The sequence below is a fragment of the Erythrolamprus reginae genome, chromosome Z (genome assembly GCF_031021105.1).
Source record: "Erythrolamprus reginae isolate rEryReg1 chromosome Z, rEryReg1.hap1, whole genome shotgun sequence".
Classification (NCBI taxonomy): Eukaryota; Metazoa; Chordata; class Lepidosauria; order Squamata; family Dipsadidae; genus Erythrolamprus; species Erythrolamprus reginae.
The window spans coordinates 46673484-46689497 of record NC_091963.1 but is presented as its reverse complement, the minus strand read 5'-3'; the positions used below and the strand labels follow the sequence as shown (position 1 = coordinate 46689497).

General features: G+C 42.0%; 1 protein-coding gene across 1 annotated transcript in view; it reads left to right on the top strand.

Moving 5' to 3' along the window:
* Positions 1-16014, top strand: part of HIBADH (3-hydroxyisobutyrate dehydrogenase) — a 102258-nt gene that overhangs the window by 27827 nt on the left and 58417 nt on the right. The gene's annotated exons all lie outside the window — the stretch shown is intronic.

Below are 16014 nucleotides of genomic sequence, written 5' to 3'. Positions count from 1 at the left end.
GTATATTGATTTATTGTGAAACTTGCAGCTCCAAATAAAGGGAATGTGGAATCTACATGGCAGTGCCACCCTTACTAAGTAACTGAGCTTTATGTATGGCTCTTCAACTTATAATGCCGTTGCATAGAAGAAAATTAAGTTGCCACAGGATTGAAGTATTGCAAACATAAAGAGTTTTAGAAAGATCAAACTGAAAGAGAAAAATCTTGAAGGTAGATTCTTTTTTAAAAAAAACCTAAAAGGATAGGGTGCATTTTAAATATTGAATGAGGAGATTTTTGAATATGTAGATATTACGGTAATTTAATTTTAACTTGGAAGGCACTTCCAGAAAGCATACAATGCCATTACTTAGTGGCTCTGGGAAGGAAAAATGCTAAATCTTACTTCTTTTTTGGAGTACCCAATTGGAGTTCAGTTTCTTTAAAAAGATTTGACCTTCCGCTTGTGGTCAAAGGACGGCTTTTGGCAGACTTAATTGGCAATGATAGAGACTGGATGAGGGGGTATTGCCACTGTAATTTTCCATAATGCCTCAGAGTAGTATTATATTACTCACATGGTGCACAAGTAAAATGAAAGTCAACTGATACCTTAAATATTTCTTGGATGTTAGGTTGGGGAAATTATCAATAGATGTCTATGCAAATTCATCCTTATTTGCTTATTTCCATCACTGTCAAGCCATTGGATAAGAAGAAAATTGCATGTAATAGTTTTATCTGACAAATTTAAAATATTCAGATGGAATCATATTTCCTATTATCACTAAGTCAGATTAATATTCTGGAAGATATTTAGGGGGGGGGTTGTAAGAAATGCAATATTGTAGTCTAAAGAAACTTACTGTATATTTGCATGTCTCTCTGTGTGTATGCATAGATATATAAATATATATTTCTATTAGAATAAATGATATGTTTAGAGATATTACTACATGAAAGATCAATTGGATTAATCTAAAATCAGTTCTGCTTTTTCCAGGAAAACTGAAAATGATATTTGTGTATGCAACTATTTTTCCCATAATATATAAAATCATTGTTTTTGTATGTTTTGCCACAATTAAAAGTGTAAAGTATTATTTTGCCAATGGTGAGCATCTTTAATTGAAATTCAGGTCCTAAGTTTTAAATTAGTTTCTTAAGTTATTGTCACTCAAGTGGATCGATCTTCAGGTTGCAACCCATTTAGAATTAGTTTCCAAACTACATGTCACAAGGCCTTTCAGCAAACTCACAGAGGCACTGCATAATATTTTATTTATACTTACATGAAACTGTTAGTAGGTTATCTATGGTGCCCAAGGATATCACCAAACCTTGTTTGCAGAGCATTGGAGTCCTGTGACAAAAGTTATTGACATGCTAAGGGTGTTATGAACTGAGAAGGTTTGGGCACCTCTGCCTCAGAGCAAAGTCTGTTGAACTCTATGGACTCTAATTTTGAGTTTGTGTGCATAATTGTGTTGTAAATAGTGGAAACTTCTGAGAAAAGAAGTGAAGCTGCTTAGTATTGAAAACACTATATTGCTGAAAAATCTGTATGATATTTATAAACCCTGTAATGGTTGCTTGGACAAATAAAAAACAGGTTATCAAGGCTTGAATGTGAGAGTAATTTAAAATGGATAATTTATTTCATTATGAAAAAGTACTGGTACATGTAACGTACTGCAATAATAGTTGTCAAATATAGAAAAATATTAAACTTGAATTGCGTGATTCCTCAATTTGATAAATAATATTACATGAATTATCTACTTACTGCCTGAATTCAAAATCTTTTATATCATAGCAGGGCCTCCACAATATTTGTTATTTTAAATGGTCTGTTTTTAGAATTTTTATTCTGTTCACCAGGCAGAATTCCTTCAGGTAGAAGGCAGTTATATTTTTGATGAATGGATGGATGGATATTCAGAACGTTGTAATAATTACAAAAAACTTCAAAATAATTACAAAAGTATTGGTAAAGGACAGCACAATCTACATGCAATCCTTGAGCTCACTGATTCCACAACTATTTCAAATAACAAGGAACCTGAATGAAGGGGTTCATAATCTTGCCTGAAATTACAGCCATTCTATGCAATCAAAATGCACTTCATGCAAGGATTCTAAATGGCTGATTGACTTCGGTACTTTATCTATCTATCTATCTATCTATCTATCTATCTATCTATCTATCTATCTATCTATCTATCTATCTATCTATATCTCTATCTATCTATCTATCTATCTATCTATCTATCTATCTATCTATCTATCTATCTATCTTTTATGCCACTGCTCTCTGGGGACTTGGGGTGGCTCACAACATATAATAAAACAATGCATAATATCCCAAATCCAATTAATTAAATATGAAATCTAAAAAGTCTAAAAAAAACCCAAAACCATAAAAAAAAAATCCCAATCATTCCCATTTGATCAACTTTCTCTCACACATTCCTTGGCCAGGGGGCAAGGATCTAATGGCCTCAAACTGGTGGCATAAATGAATCTTAAGACTCTTGCAGAAGGCGAGGATGGTGGGGGCAGTATGAATCTCCAGGGGAGTTGATTCCAGAGGGCTGGCCCCCCCACAGAGAAGGCTCTACCCCTAGGACCCGCCAACCAACATTGTCTAGTTCAGCGTTTCCCAACCGGTGTGCCGCGGCACAGTAGTGTGCCGCGAGACATGGCCAGGTGTGCCGCGAGAAGTTCCAGCTGGGCGGGGCGCTGCTGGCGCCCCTGCCTGAGTGTCGTCCTGTGGATGGTCTTGGGCTTCACAGTCGCTTCCTGGTTCCCTCTCCTCCCACCGCCTGTGTCTCCCGCCGTCGCCTCCCACCAAGCCGTCTCCCGTTGCCGTGGGTTCCTCGAGTGGGAGCTGCCGCTTCCCTCCGTCCAGCTCAGCCACGCTGCCGTAGAAAGCACAGAGGTTATTGCCACCGCTTCTGCCTCCACTCAGGGAGCCACCGTGGTCACCGCGCCTTTTCCTCTCGCTCAGCTCAACCACGGTGGCTCCCTGAGTGGAGGCAGAGGTGGCGGCAATAACCTCTGCACTTTCTACGGCAGCGTGGCTGGGCTGCCTGGAAGGAAGCGGCAGCTCCGAGGAATGAGGCGCTGGCGGTAGACACAGGCGGAGGGAGGAGAGGGAACCAGAAAGCAACCGTAAAGCCAAAGACCAGCCACAGGACGACCTTCAGCCAGGGGCACCGGAACCGCACGCAGCCATGGTGGGAGCAGCATGAGGTAGCAACGAGGCGTGAGGACAAGCAGGCAGCTTGGCGGAGGGGAAGCGCTGAGGGGGCTCTCCTCCTTCCCCACCCCCGCGCTTCTCTCCCGCCCTGGCTTTCGCTTCGCCCCATGATTTCCCCGCAATTTCATCCAGGCCACCTCTTGCCTCCTTTTGAACTGCGGGGAAATCTGCGGGCGAAGCAAAAGCCAGGGCGGGAGAGAAGCGCGGGGGTGGGGAAGGAGGAGAGCCCGTCAGCGCTTCCCCTCCGCCAAGCTGCCTGCTTGTCCTCGCGCCTCGTTGCTACCTCCTGCCTTTTTCCAGGGGCCTTTGGAAGGCACCCAGGGAAGGGGGGGATTGGGGGTGGCTTCTCGTCCTCCTCATCCGGCTGCTAACGCCCGCCCGGTCCCTCTTGCAGTTCCTTCACCGAGCGCTTTTGTCCCAGGCTGTCAGCGAAAGGGCTGCAGGACAGGCGGGGCAGGCGTTCTTCTCACAGCTGAGGCAGGATTTGGAATGTCGGGTGTGTGTGTGTGCCCCTGCCACCCGGAACATTTAAAATAAGAAAAACCTTTGCCGGCCTCCGCAGAGAAGAAAGGAAGAGAGAGAAAGAGAGAGAGAGCAAGAGAGGCACAGAGAGAGAGAGAGCAAGAGAGACATAGCAAGAGAGGCAGAGAGAGAGAGACAGAGAAAGAGAAAGAAAGAGAGCTAGCAAGAGAGAGAGAGAGACAGAGAAAGAGAGACAGAGAGAGAGAGAAAGAGATAGCAAGAGAGAGAGAAAGAGAGAGAATGAAAGAGATAGCAAGAGAGGCAGAGAGCAAGGGAGAGAGAAAGACATAGGGAGGGAAGGAGGGAGAGAGAAAGAGAGCAAAAAAGAGAGGAAGAAAGAAAGAGGGATGGAGAGAGAGAAAGAATGGAAGGAAGGAAGAGAGAGAAAGAGTGAGGGAGAAATAGAGCGAAATGGAGGAAGATTTTTTTTTGTCAAAACTTTTCTTTAGCCGCCACCCCACACCCCCCCGTTCAGTGTTCCCCAGGATTTTGAAAATATGAATAATGTGCCGCGGCTCAAAAAAGGTTGGGAAACACTGGTCTAGTTGACGGGATCTGGAGAAGGCCAACTCTGTGGGACCTGACCAGTCACTGGGATTCATGCAGCAGAAGGTGGTCCCGTAGATATTCTGGCCCGATGCCATAAAGGGATTCATAGGTCATAACCAACACTTTGAATTGCATCTGGAAATCAATTGGCAGCCAATGCAGTCGGCAGAGTGTTGGAGAAATATGTGCATGTCTGGGCAAGTCTGTGACTGCTCGTGTGACTGCATTCTGCACAATTTGCAGCTTCCGAATGCTCTTCAAAGGTAGCCCCATGTAGAGAGCATTGCAGTAGTCGAACCTCGAGGTGGTAAGAGCATGACTGATTATGAGTAAAGACTCCCTGTCCAAATAGGGCCGCAACTGGTGCACCAGGTGAACCTTGGCAAATAACCCCTCACCACAGCCTAAAGATGGGGTTCTAAAGTCAGCTGTGGATGGAGGAGGACACCCAAGTTGCAGACCCTCTCTGAGGGGGTCAAAAGTTCCTCCCCAGGGGAATGGATGGACAGATGGAAGTGTCCTTGCGAGGTAGCACCCATAGCCGCTCAGTCTTGTTGGGATTGAGATTGAACCTGTTAGCACCCATCCCGATCCTAACAGCCTCCAGACACCGGCATATCACTTCCATTGCTTTACTGAGTGGACACAGGATGGAGATGTATAGCTGAGTATCATCAGCATACTAATGGTAACTCACCCCGTGGCCCTGGATGATCTCACCCAGTTGTTTTATATAGATATTAAACAGCAGGGGGGAAAGGACCAACCCCTGAGGAATCCCACAAGGGAGGGACCTAGGAGCCGACCTCTGACCCCCCACTAACACCAACTGCGACCAACCAGAGAGGTAGGAGAAGAAACACCGTAAAACGGTGCCACCCACTCCCAACCCCTCCAGTCAGTCTAGAAGGATACCATGGTCAATGGTATCGAAAGCCGCTGAGGTCGAGCACCAGTATAGAGGATAAACCCATATCCTGGCCTGCCAGAGATCATCCATCAGTGTGACCAAAACAGTTTCTGTGCTGTAGCCGGGTCTGAATCCTGACCGTTGAGGGCCCAGATAATCGGCTTCCTCCAAGGACGGTTGGAGCTGGAGTGACATCACCTTCACAACAATCTTCCCCATAAATGGAAGTTTGGAGCCCGGATGATAGTTGTTGAATACAGCTGGGTCCAGGCTTCTTGAGGAGCGGGCACAAAAGTGCCTCCTTGAAGGGAGCCAGAAAGGAACCCTCCCTCAATGAAGTGTTAACAATCTCCTGGACCCAGCTCCGTGTCACCTCCCTACTGGCCGAAACCAGCCAGGAAGGACATAGGTGCAATAAATAGGGGGTGAAACTCACAGCTCCAATGGCGTGGTCCACTTCATCAGGTGTTACCAGGTCAAACTCCCCCTAAACAGATGGACTAGGACGGTCCCCTGTCATGTTGACTGACTCGTTGTCAACCAACACTGCATTCCTACTGGAATCAAGGAGAATAAATCACTGCATTTTTTTAGATAGTACAGTGGTACCTCCACTTAAGAATGCCTCTACTTAAGAACTTTTCTAGATAAGAACCAGGTGTTCAAGATTTTTTTGCCTCTTCTTAAGAATCATTTTCTACTTAAGAACCCGAGCCCAGAAAAATTTCCCAGGAAATTTGAGAGCGGCACGAAAGCCCGGCCACTTTCCTGCCATTCCCCCTTTAATCCCGGCGTCTTGGGCTTTTCTGGGCTACCAGAGGAGCCTTTTGGTGCTGCTTAAGGAGGCTTTGGCAGTCCAGAGCGAATAAAGCATTTTCCTTTCTCTGGGCACTTGGAGAGGGAATAAACCTCTGCCAACGCCTAGAGAAAAGAAATGCTCCTTTTGCTCTGGGCAGCGACTGTCCTCCTCCTCTTCGTCTTCCTCCTCCTCCCGCCCAAATTCCGAGCTTTTATTTCTTTCCTAATGGGTTTGCATGCATTATTTGCTTTTATATTGATTCCTATGGGAAAAATTGCTCCTTCTTACAAACCTTTCCACTTAAGAACCTGATCACGGAACTAATTAAGTTCTTAAGTAGAGGCACCACTGCATTAGTATATATCTTAGAAAATCCTATCCTTTTCAATGCTTAATGGCCAAAATTTTAAACTAGAATGCCATATATCATTCCTTTTTTGTCAACAGCAGCATTCCTTTATGGTAGACTACAATCTTGAGAACCAGACATAGAGTGCATTAACTAAAGCAGTGATGGCAAAGCTTTTTTGGTTCAGGTGCCAAAAGGGTGCACACACCAGAACATGCCCGCACATGGCCACATCCATAATGCAGTATTCTCCCACGCATGCACACAATCCCTGCGCTGCCCTTGTCCATGCACACAACTCCATCCCAAACATGCGCATAGGCATCACTGAAGCCTCTCCATCCCCCACATGCGCATAGGCATCACTGAAGTTCTGGTAGGCCCGTTGGACTATTTTTCACTCTCTGCAGAATTCAGGAAAGCCTCCTGAATCCTGGGGACAGCGAAAAACATCGACAACGGGCAGACTGGAAATTTGTTCCTGAACTTTCTGTTGGCTCATTGGGCCATTTTTTGCCATGCCCAGGGTTCAGGAGGTTTTCCTGAAGCCTAGGGAGAGAAAAAAGGGCTGAAAAGTCAGATAAAAATCAGCTGGCCAATGTGCGCATGTGCCCTGAAGCGAACACGGGACAACACCTTGCGTGCCCTCAGATACGGCTCTGAGTGCCACCTGTGACACATGTGCCATAGATTCACCATCACTGAAGTAAAGAATGTGAAGAATACATATATTCTTTAATTTATATTTTGTATCTTTAAGGTTAAAGCTACTTCCTTACAGGCAGATTCCGCAGGTTCAAATCCCGGTAAGGATATAGCTAGCTGATGAGAGGCAAATAGTTTGAAATAGATCTATACTAGTCTCTCTTCCTTTTCATTATCAGCAAAAACGTTACATATATAGAATATAGTTTGTTGGCTATAAAAATTTAACTGCCTGGGATATGGTTCCTGGAGGGGGTGAGACCTAAAAGGGAAGCAGTATTCTCCCTCCCATATTTGGGTATACTCAAGGGTGGGCTGCTGCCCGGAGGGTGGGGAACGCAGTGGGGTAGCAAAAATGGAGCTCCACCCCAGAGCACCCAATTTGCACTGAAACAAGTTGAAAGAAAATGCAGGGCGTCCTGCATAAGCCACGCCCACAGTGTGGTAGTAAAAGTTTTGGTATCCCTTCACTGGGTATACTAGAGTGATTTGACAGAAAGAAACATTTAACTTTTCCTTTGTACAAGCTGAGAGGAATAAGACCTGTGATATAGAGGTTAAAGCTACTGCCTTACAGGCAGACTTCCCAGGTTCAAATCCCGGTAAGGGTATGGCGAGCTGATGAGAGCAAAATAGCTTGAAACAAATGTATACTAGTCTCCCTTCCTTTTCATTATCAGCAAAAATATGTTACACACCCATACTCCCCCCCACACACATTTGCTTTGGTAGGGTTTTTTTTGGGGGGGGGGGGAAAGTATCAGTATTAACAACTTATGCACATTTTACAATAAACAACTTATGCACATTTTACAATAAATGTCCACTTATCTCCAGACCAAGCAACTGTAAGCCTGCCAAATAATGTTTAACAATGGATGACAATTTGCCATCATGAATTGATATTGGTTCAATTCTGGATTATTAGTCATATTGCTGGAAGTTGATGAAGGCAAGCATTATCTTTATGGCCATATTTAGAACATAGAATAATAGGATTTGAAGGGACTTAGAGGTCTTCTAGACCAACCCATTTCTGGGACAGGAGACAATATATCATTCCAGATAAATGGTTTAAACAGCCCCTGCTGCTAGTCATTGTGGCAAGTTATAGTTATTAGAATATGCATAGCTGCAAATCAATTCAATTCATTCACTGTTTCCAGTCAATCCAGAATGATATGGGTAATACAATCCCAAACCAAAATCAGAAGTATTTATCATTTCATTTTAAAAGATCAAAAAGCTTGGAATCAGGTAACTGAAGGTTACCTTTATGCATTATATCTATCTCTTTTTACTATCGTTTTGTTTTGTATGAATTTGGTGGTTTCAATAGTTGCAAAATGACTTGAACACTGTTGTATATAAAAGAAAGGTAAAGTGTCAATATTTTCAGTCAGTGTATAGTGAACATTAACACACAATAAAGAAGTAATTGTGATTTAGATACAAGATTTCACACCCAACATACAAAGATAGTACTTTTTTAAGGAGTTTAAATTTTTTTTTTGTCATAATAAGCTTTTTGACATAGACTGGGTTGAAAGCAGAAAATTTACACAAAGGCACTCATGAATTTTATGGTGAGAAAGGTCTTTGAACCCAGTTATCTCCAGACCAAGTCTTATGAGTCTACTACTAGAATTTACTCAAGCCTAGAAAGCTAGGTTGAAAAGCTAGATAAAGCTCCATTCTTCAGTAATAATATTGTCCCAAAGAGATGTTAAACCATTTTGAAGAAAATATATTTAACTAATTTAAAAAAACCTGCAGTTAATTAGCTCACTTTAACTGAGGACTAAAAGTTACTTGGTAAAAGGCACAATATCAGGTGAATTGACCATTTCCCATATGGAATTTTAAGATGATGAGTTTAAATTTCCTCTTAGAGCTAAGTGAGAATAAAACTAAAGGTAATAAATACTGTTGGTCAAAGCCATTAAACCCAAAAGCTGGGAATTCTCCAGTTCTTAACTTAAATTGTTTGTTTATCAGCTGGCGCCTAGTCTGGAGTCAAAGCTAGAGATTTCTATCTGTGACAGAACTTTGAAACTCTTGCAGGACACTTTCATTTTAAGTTAAGGTAACTTGAGTTTATAGCTTTGGCTTTAAAGATTACTAATGATTTACTCGTTTCCTTACCATTTAACCAGAATGGACTTTTTTTCCCCAGGAAGGGATCTGTGTTTATTTAGGGTCTTTGTCTGCAAAAGGATTAAAAGGCAGCCCACCAGCATTGTGAACTTGATGGTAATAAGGGGTCACCAAAACACACCATAAAAACATTCTTACTATGGAATTAATTATCCAATGTAATTTTACAAAGTCATTCAGGAACCCTTCTTTAAGCTTCAGCATTTTAATTTTTTTCTCTTTGAATGAAAGATTTTTTTTCTCATTTGATTCAACTTATGAAGGCTTGAACTAATTGGGAATTCCTGGTACTAGTGTATATATATAAATGTTAAACATTTTTCTGGATTGTAGGTACTGGACATGAATGTGCTTTTTTCTTTTATTTCCAATCTTGGACTTTTCAAAAGAAATGCATTCATGTTTTGCACCGCCAGGTGGCATTGTAACCAAACCAGATGTAACCAGAGCAGATTTAGAAGCTGCTGCTGATTTGTAGAAACATTTGAAGCAGAAAAGTATAAATTGAAAAAAAAATGACAAAAATAATAAATTAAATATTCTTTTAAAATAAAATCCTTACTGCAGATTCTGATAACATCTTTTGAAGTATCATCTGTACATGTTCATATATGAGCAGTGTACAATTACTTGATTGTTGTTTAGATAAAATGTGAAATAAAAATATATTGGTATAGGAAATGAATCCTTGGTGTGTAAAAATAAGATTTCTCTTTAAACTTACTTTCAATGAAGAAATGCTGTAATTATCCAACATAAGGTAGTTCCTCTCTGTTTTGCCAAATCAGACACTTAAAGGCATATGTAATGTGATGTGTGTTTCTGAGACAGAATGCAAAAGTTCCATTTCTCAGATTGTACAGAAATTATAAGTGAAAAAAGTAATGCACTGAGTTTTGAATACAATGCAAGATGTTATTGTGGATAAGTAAATAATATATGAAAATTAGTACTACTGACCATATCTGAGTGATTAGATAGATTATGTGCACCTACATTAATTAATCAATTGTCCATTAAAAATGCAGAGGACAGATTCAACTCCCCCCGGAGATTAGAACTGCCCCTACTCTCCTTGCCTTTCGTAAACTTCTTAAGACCCACCTGTGTCGTCAGGCATGGGGGAACTGAGACATCTCCCCTGGGCATATACAATTTATGAATGGTATGTGTGTATGTATGCGTGTTTAGAAAATGGGTTTTTTTAAATGTTTTAGTAGAAATTTAGATTTGTTATATACTGTTATATACTAGATTTGTTATATACTTTGTTGTGAGCCGCCCCGAGTCTGCGGAGAGGGGCGGCATACAAATCTAAATAAACATAAACAAACATAAACATAAACATTTGAATGTAACTTTTATTATGGCTATATTGGCCTGTCATCCCAAAGATGTTGAATTTCATCTCTTGTAATTGAAATAAACAGTCTAATCCAGGGATTCCCCAGCCTGCAGTTTGTGGACCGGCACCAGGCCATTGCATGCCAGAAACCAGACCCACGCAAACAAGTAAAGTGCCATCCACAGGATGCAGGAAGCATGTAAAACCACACCCCTTATGGTCTGCTGAAAAACTTCTCTCTACAGACCCGGTCCCTGGTGGCCAAAAGGTTGAGGGCTGCTGGTCTAATCTATATCCAGTTAGAAAAGAAATACATTTATTTTTTCTGTTGAGTACTATTTTTTTAATGCCCTAATTGTAATATAGAATAAGATAGATTCATTGTTTCACAAATTCCATATCACTTTAAAAAAAGCAACACATATAATTTGATAAATTGTATTATATTAATTTGTATGGAAAATGAGTAAAAAGAAAGTGTTTTCTGGTTACATATTATTACCCTGTTCAGGTTTTATCCTTGCTTAATTCATGGTGGTGATAATTTTCTCAACAGGTTTATGAAGTGCTATTCGTCTTACACCATTACTCTTTCTCTTCAAGTATTTAATGTGTGTAATAGATTGCAAAATGTATACACTTTCAAAGTAAGTGTCTCTGACCTCCAACCTTGTCCTCTACCAAGGATCATCTTCTGGTCATCCGTTTTTTTAAAAAAAAATATTTTATATCTCAAAATACTAAAACTCTAAATTTGTTGAAGTTATTATAATTAAATACTTGTTTTGTTAATGCTTTTCACTTAAAGTGGACATATACACTGGTAGACATCAACAATATAAGGCAACTGTGACTTTTGACCCTGGGTGTTAAACTTCTAAATATCATACAATCATCTGTTCCTAAGCTTTGGTACATGTGAAATAGTTGTTAGTTGTTTAACATCAAAAAGCTTTGGTGGTTTCTTTTATAGATTCTGCCTGTGTGCTGAATATGTGCTGTGTCATGTCATATTTTCTTAGAAATTTTTTTCTTAGAAAGATTTTAGGTAGCATATTTGTCTTCATTCCATCTGATGCAAAAGGGAGGGTACCTATGAAACTGTTCAGTTCGTCAAAATATTGAACTTTTGGGTCTTGGAAGCTTTAGTGATGTTGCGAGCTAATGAAACATACAGTGGTGCCTCTACTTAAGAGTGCCTCTACTTAAGAACTTTTCTATATAAGAACCAAGTGTTTAAGATTTTTTGCCTCTTCTTAATAACCATTTTCTACTTAAGAACCCAAGCCTGGAAAAAATTCCCAGGAAATTTGAGAGCGGCACGAAGGCCCGGCCAGTTTCCTGCCATTCCCTCTTTAACCCCGGCCATCTTGGGCTTTTCTGGGCTGCCAGAGGAGCCTTTCGGTGGCTCTTAAGAAGGCTTTGGCAGGCTAGAGTGAACAAAGCATTTTGTTGCCTCCCAGAGCGTCTGGGCATGGAAAGGCAAAAGGGGGCGCTTTGCCCCAGCTGAATCAACTTGGTTTCAGCCAAACCGAGGAGTGACCACAGTGAAGGAAAAGCACCGGCTACAAAGCGAGGGAGAGGAGCCCTTCAGCATGGGAAGGAAGAGGAAGCAGGTAGCAGCCGCCGCCGCTGCCTTTTGGTCAAAGGAGCGGGAGGTTCCCCCCTCTTGCTCACCTGGTTTTCTCTCTCTGGCGCAGTGTGTGGGAGGCATCCTCGCGCATCCTCGTCGCCTCAGAGTCCCTCCTTTTTTTTTTGATGCCTTAAAGTTTTTGATTTTTTTGATTTACCCTCACATCACCTTCTTCCTTTGGCAGCGACTGTCCTCCTCCTCTTCTTTCTCCTCCTCCCACCCAAATTCCAAGCTTTTGTTTCTTTCCTAATGGGTTTGCATGCATTATTTGCTTTTACATTAATTCCTATGGGAAAATTGCTTCTACTTACAAACCTTTCTACTTAAAAACCTGGTCATGGAACAAATTAAGTTCTTAAGTAGAGGTACCACTGTATATAAATTTTAGGGAGGAAAATAGTGCATCTTATACTCTGAAAAATATGGTACATTAGACAATTAAATAATGTAATCATGATTTTTAATAGAACATTTAATATCAAGAAATGTTCTTTTAAAGGAATACTATTGCTTCATGTTTCCAGATTTTAAACAATATTAATATCATCAGGCCTGTTTATTGATTTCAGTAACATGGCATGGAGCCTTGTAATTTATAGAACTGTGTTTGTGCCATTACATCAACCCACCCCACAGGATCAGGCAAGAAAAGCATGTTTCTGTTCCCATCATCTAAGATTCCAACTGGCAGGATCTAGAAAAACAGCCTTCTTTACTGTTGCCCCTGCCTTAGGAACATTTTGCCCCTGGAAGTGAAGTTGGCCCCTACCCTCCTCTCTTTGCTTAAGGCTCGCATATGAACATGCAGATATGGGGCTGACTAGTAACCCCGTGTTTTTATTAAATTTTATATTGATTTTTAACTTATCCTTTCCCAATACATTTTATAGATTATTTTTATGGTTTGATGTTTTATTTGTACACCACCATGGGGACGGGCAATTTTAAAATATGATAAATAAATAAAATAAAATTCTGAAAAATAGCTCTTTATATACAAAAAATCTTAAAATAGAACATTGTCTTTGTAGTGTGATACCATGTTTCCCCAAAATAAAACCTATCCCCAAAATAAGGCCTAGCTTGATTTTACATGTGTGCCCAATATAAGCCCTACCTCCAAAATAAGCCCTAATTAAAATCCTGCCCACTCCATTGCACCAGGTTGCATGAGGTGGGGCAAGTTGCACCAGTAAAAATCAAGGGGGTGGAGCTGCCCCACATGTGTAGGACATCCCACTGTGTAAGATAAGTAAGGTACAACTGGGAGAAAACAGGAATGAATTGGCAAATGAAACTGTAGTCTATGACTATTCGGAATATATGTATATTGGATGGAGTTTTAACATGAGCATAAAGAATATCAGAATAATTTAGAAGTAGACAGAATATTTTCACTTTTTCATATTTTAATTAACAGCAGAATTCTGTATTTATCAGATTCAGTGTGGTTAATACTATTTTCATATGACACAAACTAACTTTGTAATTTAAGTTTGAGATTTCCTTACTTCCACAAAGCAAAACTGACATTTTGATTAATCCATTATGGTCTGTTACACAATCAAATACAATGTTGGGTAAAAATCGGTAATGTTGCTTCAAACAAGAATTACTTTTCCATCCATAATCTGTTTCAGGCTTTGGTATCCTTAAGCCTGTTTCTGAAGATTTGACACATACTCTCTGTCAGCGTTCCAAATAGCACCTGAGAAATAAATCAAATCCCAGTCCAATTCTCTCAATTAGAACTCGATTTATTAACAGAACCATGTTGGCTACGCCATAGTCATTCCAAGTCTGAATACTTCCCAGAATCCCACCTAGGTTAAGGTTCATCTTATATCCCCACACCCACAAGTTCATCACGAAAGCCAGTCTGTGTGCAGGGGTTTATCAACTTCTTCTTCTCTTCAGTTGAGGCAGAACAAATGGTGACCTTGGTTCGGAGAAAGGAATATTTGGTTGTGTCTGGTAATTTTCCCACTAGCTACTCACTACCCCTCTCATCCCCCCTTATGCTGTGACAGGCTGAAATCTCTAACTCTACATGATGGCTTCGGCCTGACACTCCTCTCTCCCTCCCCCTCTCTCTCACCTCTGTTTTCTCTCTCTCTCTCTCTCTCTCTCTCACACACACACACACACACAAAATATATATATATGCACATGCACACTTAATTTGGCTAGATTTTTAATAATAAAAGGTCTAGCTAGCCATTTAAACAAATAAATTGGAAACAAATAATAGAGCAAATGTTTTGTCTTCTGATATATTGCTGGTATTAATGGTGTACTTTGTTTTCCAAATCAGAAGGAACATACTGGTTAAATACCATTAGTCAATATGTCCGAATTGCATACAACCCTGTTTCAAATTTATAATGGCTGCAATGTCCCTGTGGTCTTTCATTCTTATAACTGGCCATAGGGACACTGCAGCACCCCTTCACGTCTTCTCCCCCCCTCCCAGGATCCCACAGCAGCTTTGCCTATTCCTAAATACACATCATCCACCACACTTAACTATGAAGGTCTACCGATCTGTGGGGAAAGAAGTCAGGCAAGGATCCCCGGGCTACCCAACACAACTCAAACCTGGCTGCCTTTTTGCCCCATCTGCTTGTGGGTTAGGGTGAGATAAAGAGGTGGCTGCTTAGTTTTGCTGATTTAATGAGATTGCTGCAGAAGCTTCTACACAGTGCAATTCCAGGTGCCAAAAATTCAATTTGGCCTCTGAAAACATGATGGCAACTTGCATAATCACGTTGAACCAATGTATTCCAACCCTCTGGAAGGTCTTGAAGCCTTTCGAAAGTTAGTAAAGAGAAGGGTATTTGCCCTGGTGGTGGTGGGAAAGTAGGCCTAAACAGGGACCCACTGGAGTGGGTAATTGCTTGTGGTGATCCAAGGGGCAGGAAATGGGTCATGGAGCATCTTGGAGGAGGGGGGGACTTGGAGGGGCAAAGGCAAGCGAGTCTGGGCCTATGCTAGACCCTCTGCCACCCTGAGGCATCCTGTACTCCAGTGTTTTTCAACCAGAGATATGGTCAGGTGTGCCGCGAAGAAGGAAGCTCAGGTTCCGGTCTTGCAACTTTTTGCTGAGGGCGCGAAGAGCAAAAAGTTGTGAGACCGGAAGCTAAGCTTCCTTCTTCGCACCTTCCAAGTTTTCTGGCAGCTGCAGCACCCCACCCAGCTGGAGTTTCTCTGGCGGCGGCAGCAGGTGAGCTTTGGGGCCCAGTGGGAGGGCGCCGGCAGTGGGAGCGGGAGGGCGCCGGCAGCCGTGGCACTGGGCAGGAGCTGCAGGGTGGCAGCTGTGAGCAGTCAGCAACAGCATACATCACGCTGGCAACAATGGAATCGGGCAGGAGCCACGGGGCGGTGGCGGATGGTCGGCTGCGAGTGGGAGCTCCAGGGCAGAGACACCGAGGGCGGCGGCCCAGCAACACATCCAGCCGCTGCCGTCAGGGCTCCTGCTCGCAGTCGACTGCCCTGCCACCACCCCGCGGCTACAGCCCGATGCCGCTGTTGCTGGCATGGTGTATGAGAGAGAAAGAGAGAGATAGCAAGAGAGAGAGAGAGCAAGAGAGGGAAAGATAGCAAGACACACAGAGAAAGAGCAAGAGAGAGAGGAAAAGAGAGGGGGAGAAAGAGAGAGAGAAAGAAAGCAAGAGAGAGGAAGAAAGCAAGTGAGAGAGTGTGTGAGAGAGAGAGAGAGAGAAAGAGAAAGAGAAAGCAAGAGAGAGAGAAAAGGAGAGAGAGAGAGAAATGAGAGCAAAATTGGGAGAAAAAAGAGAAATGA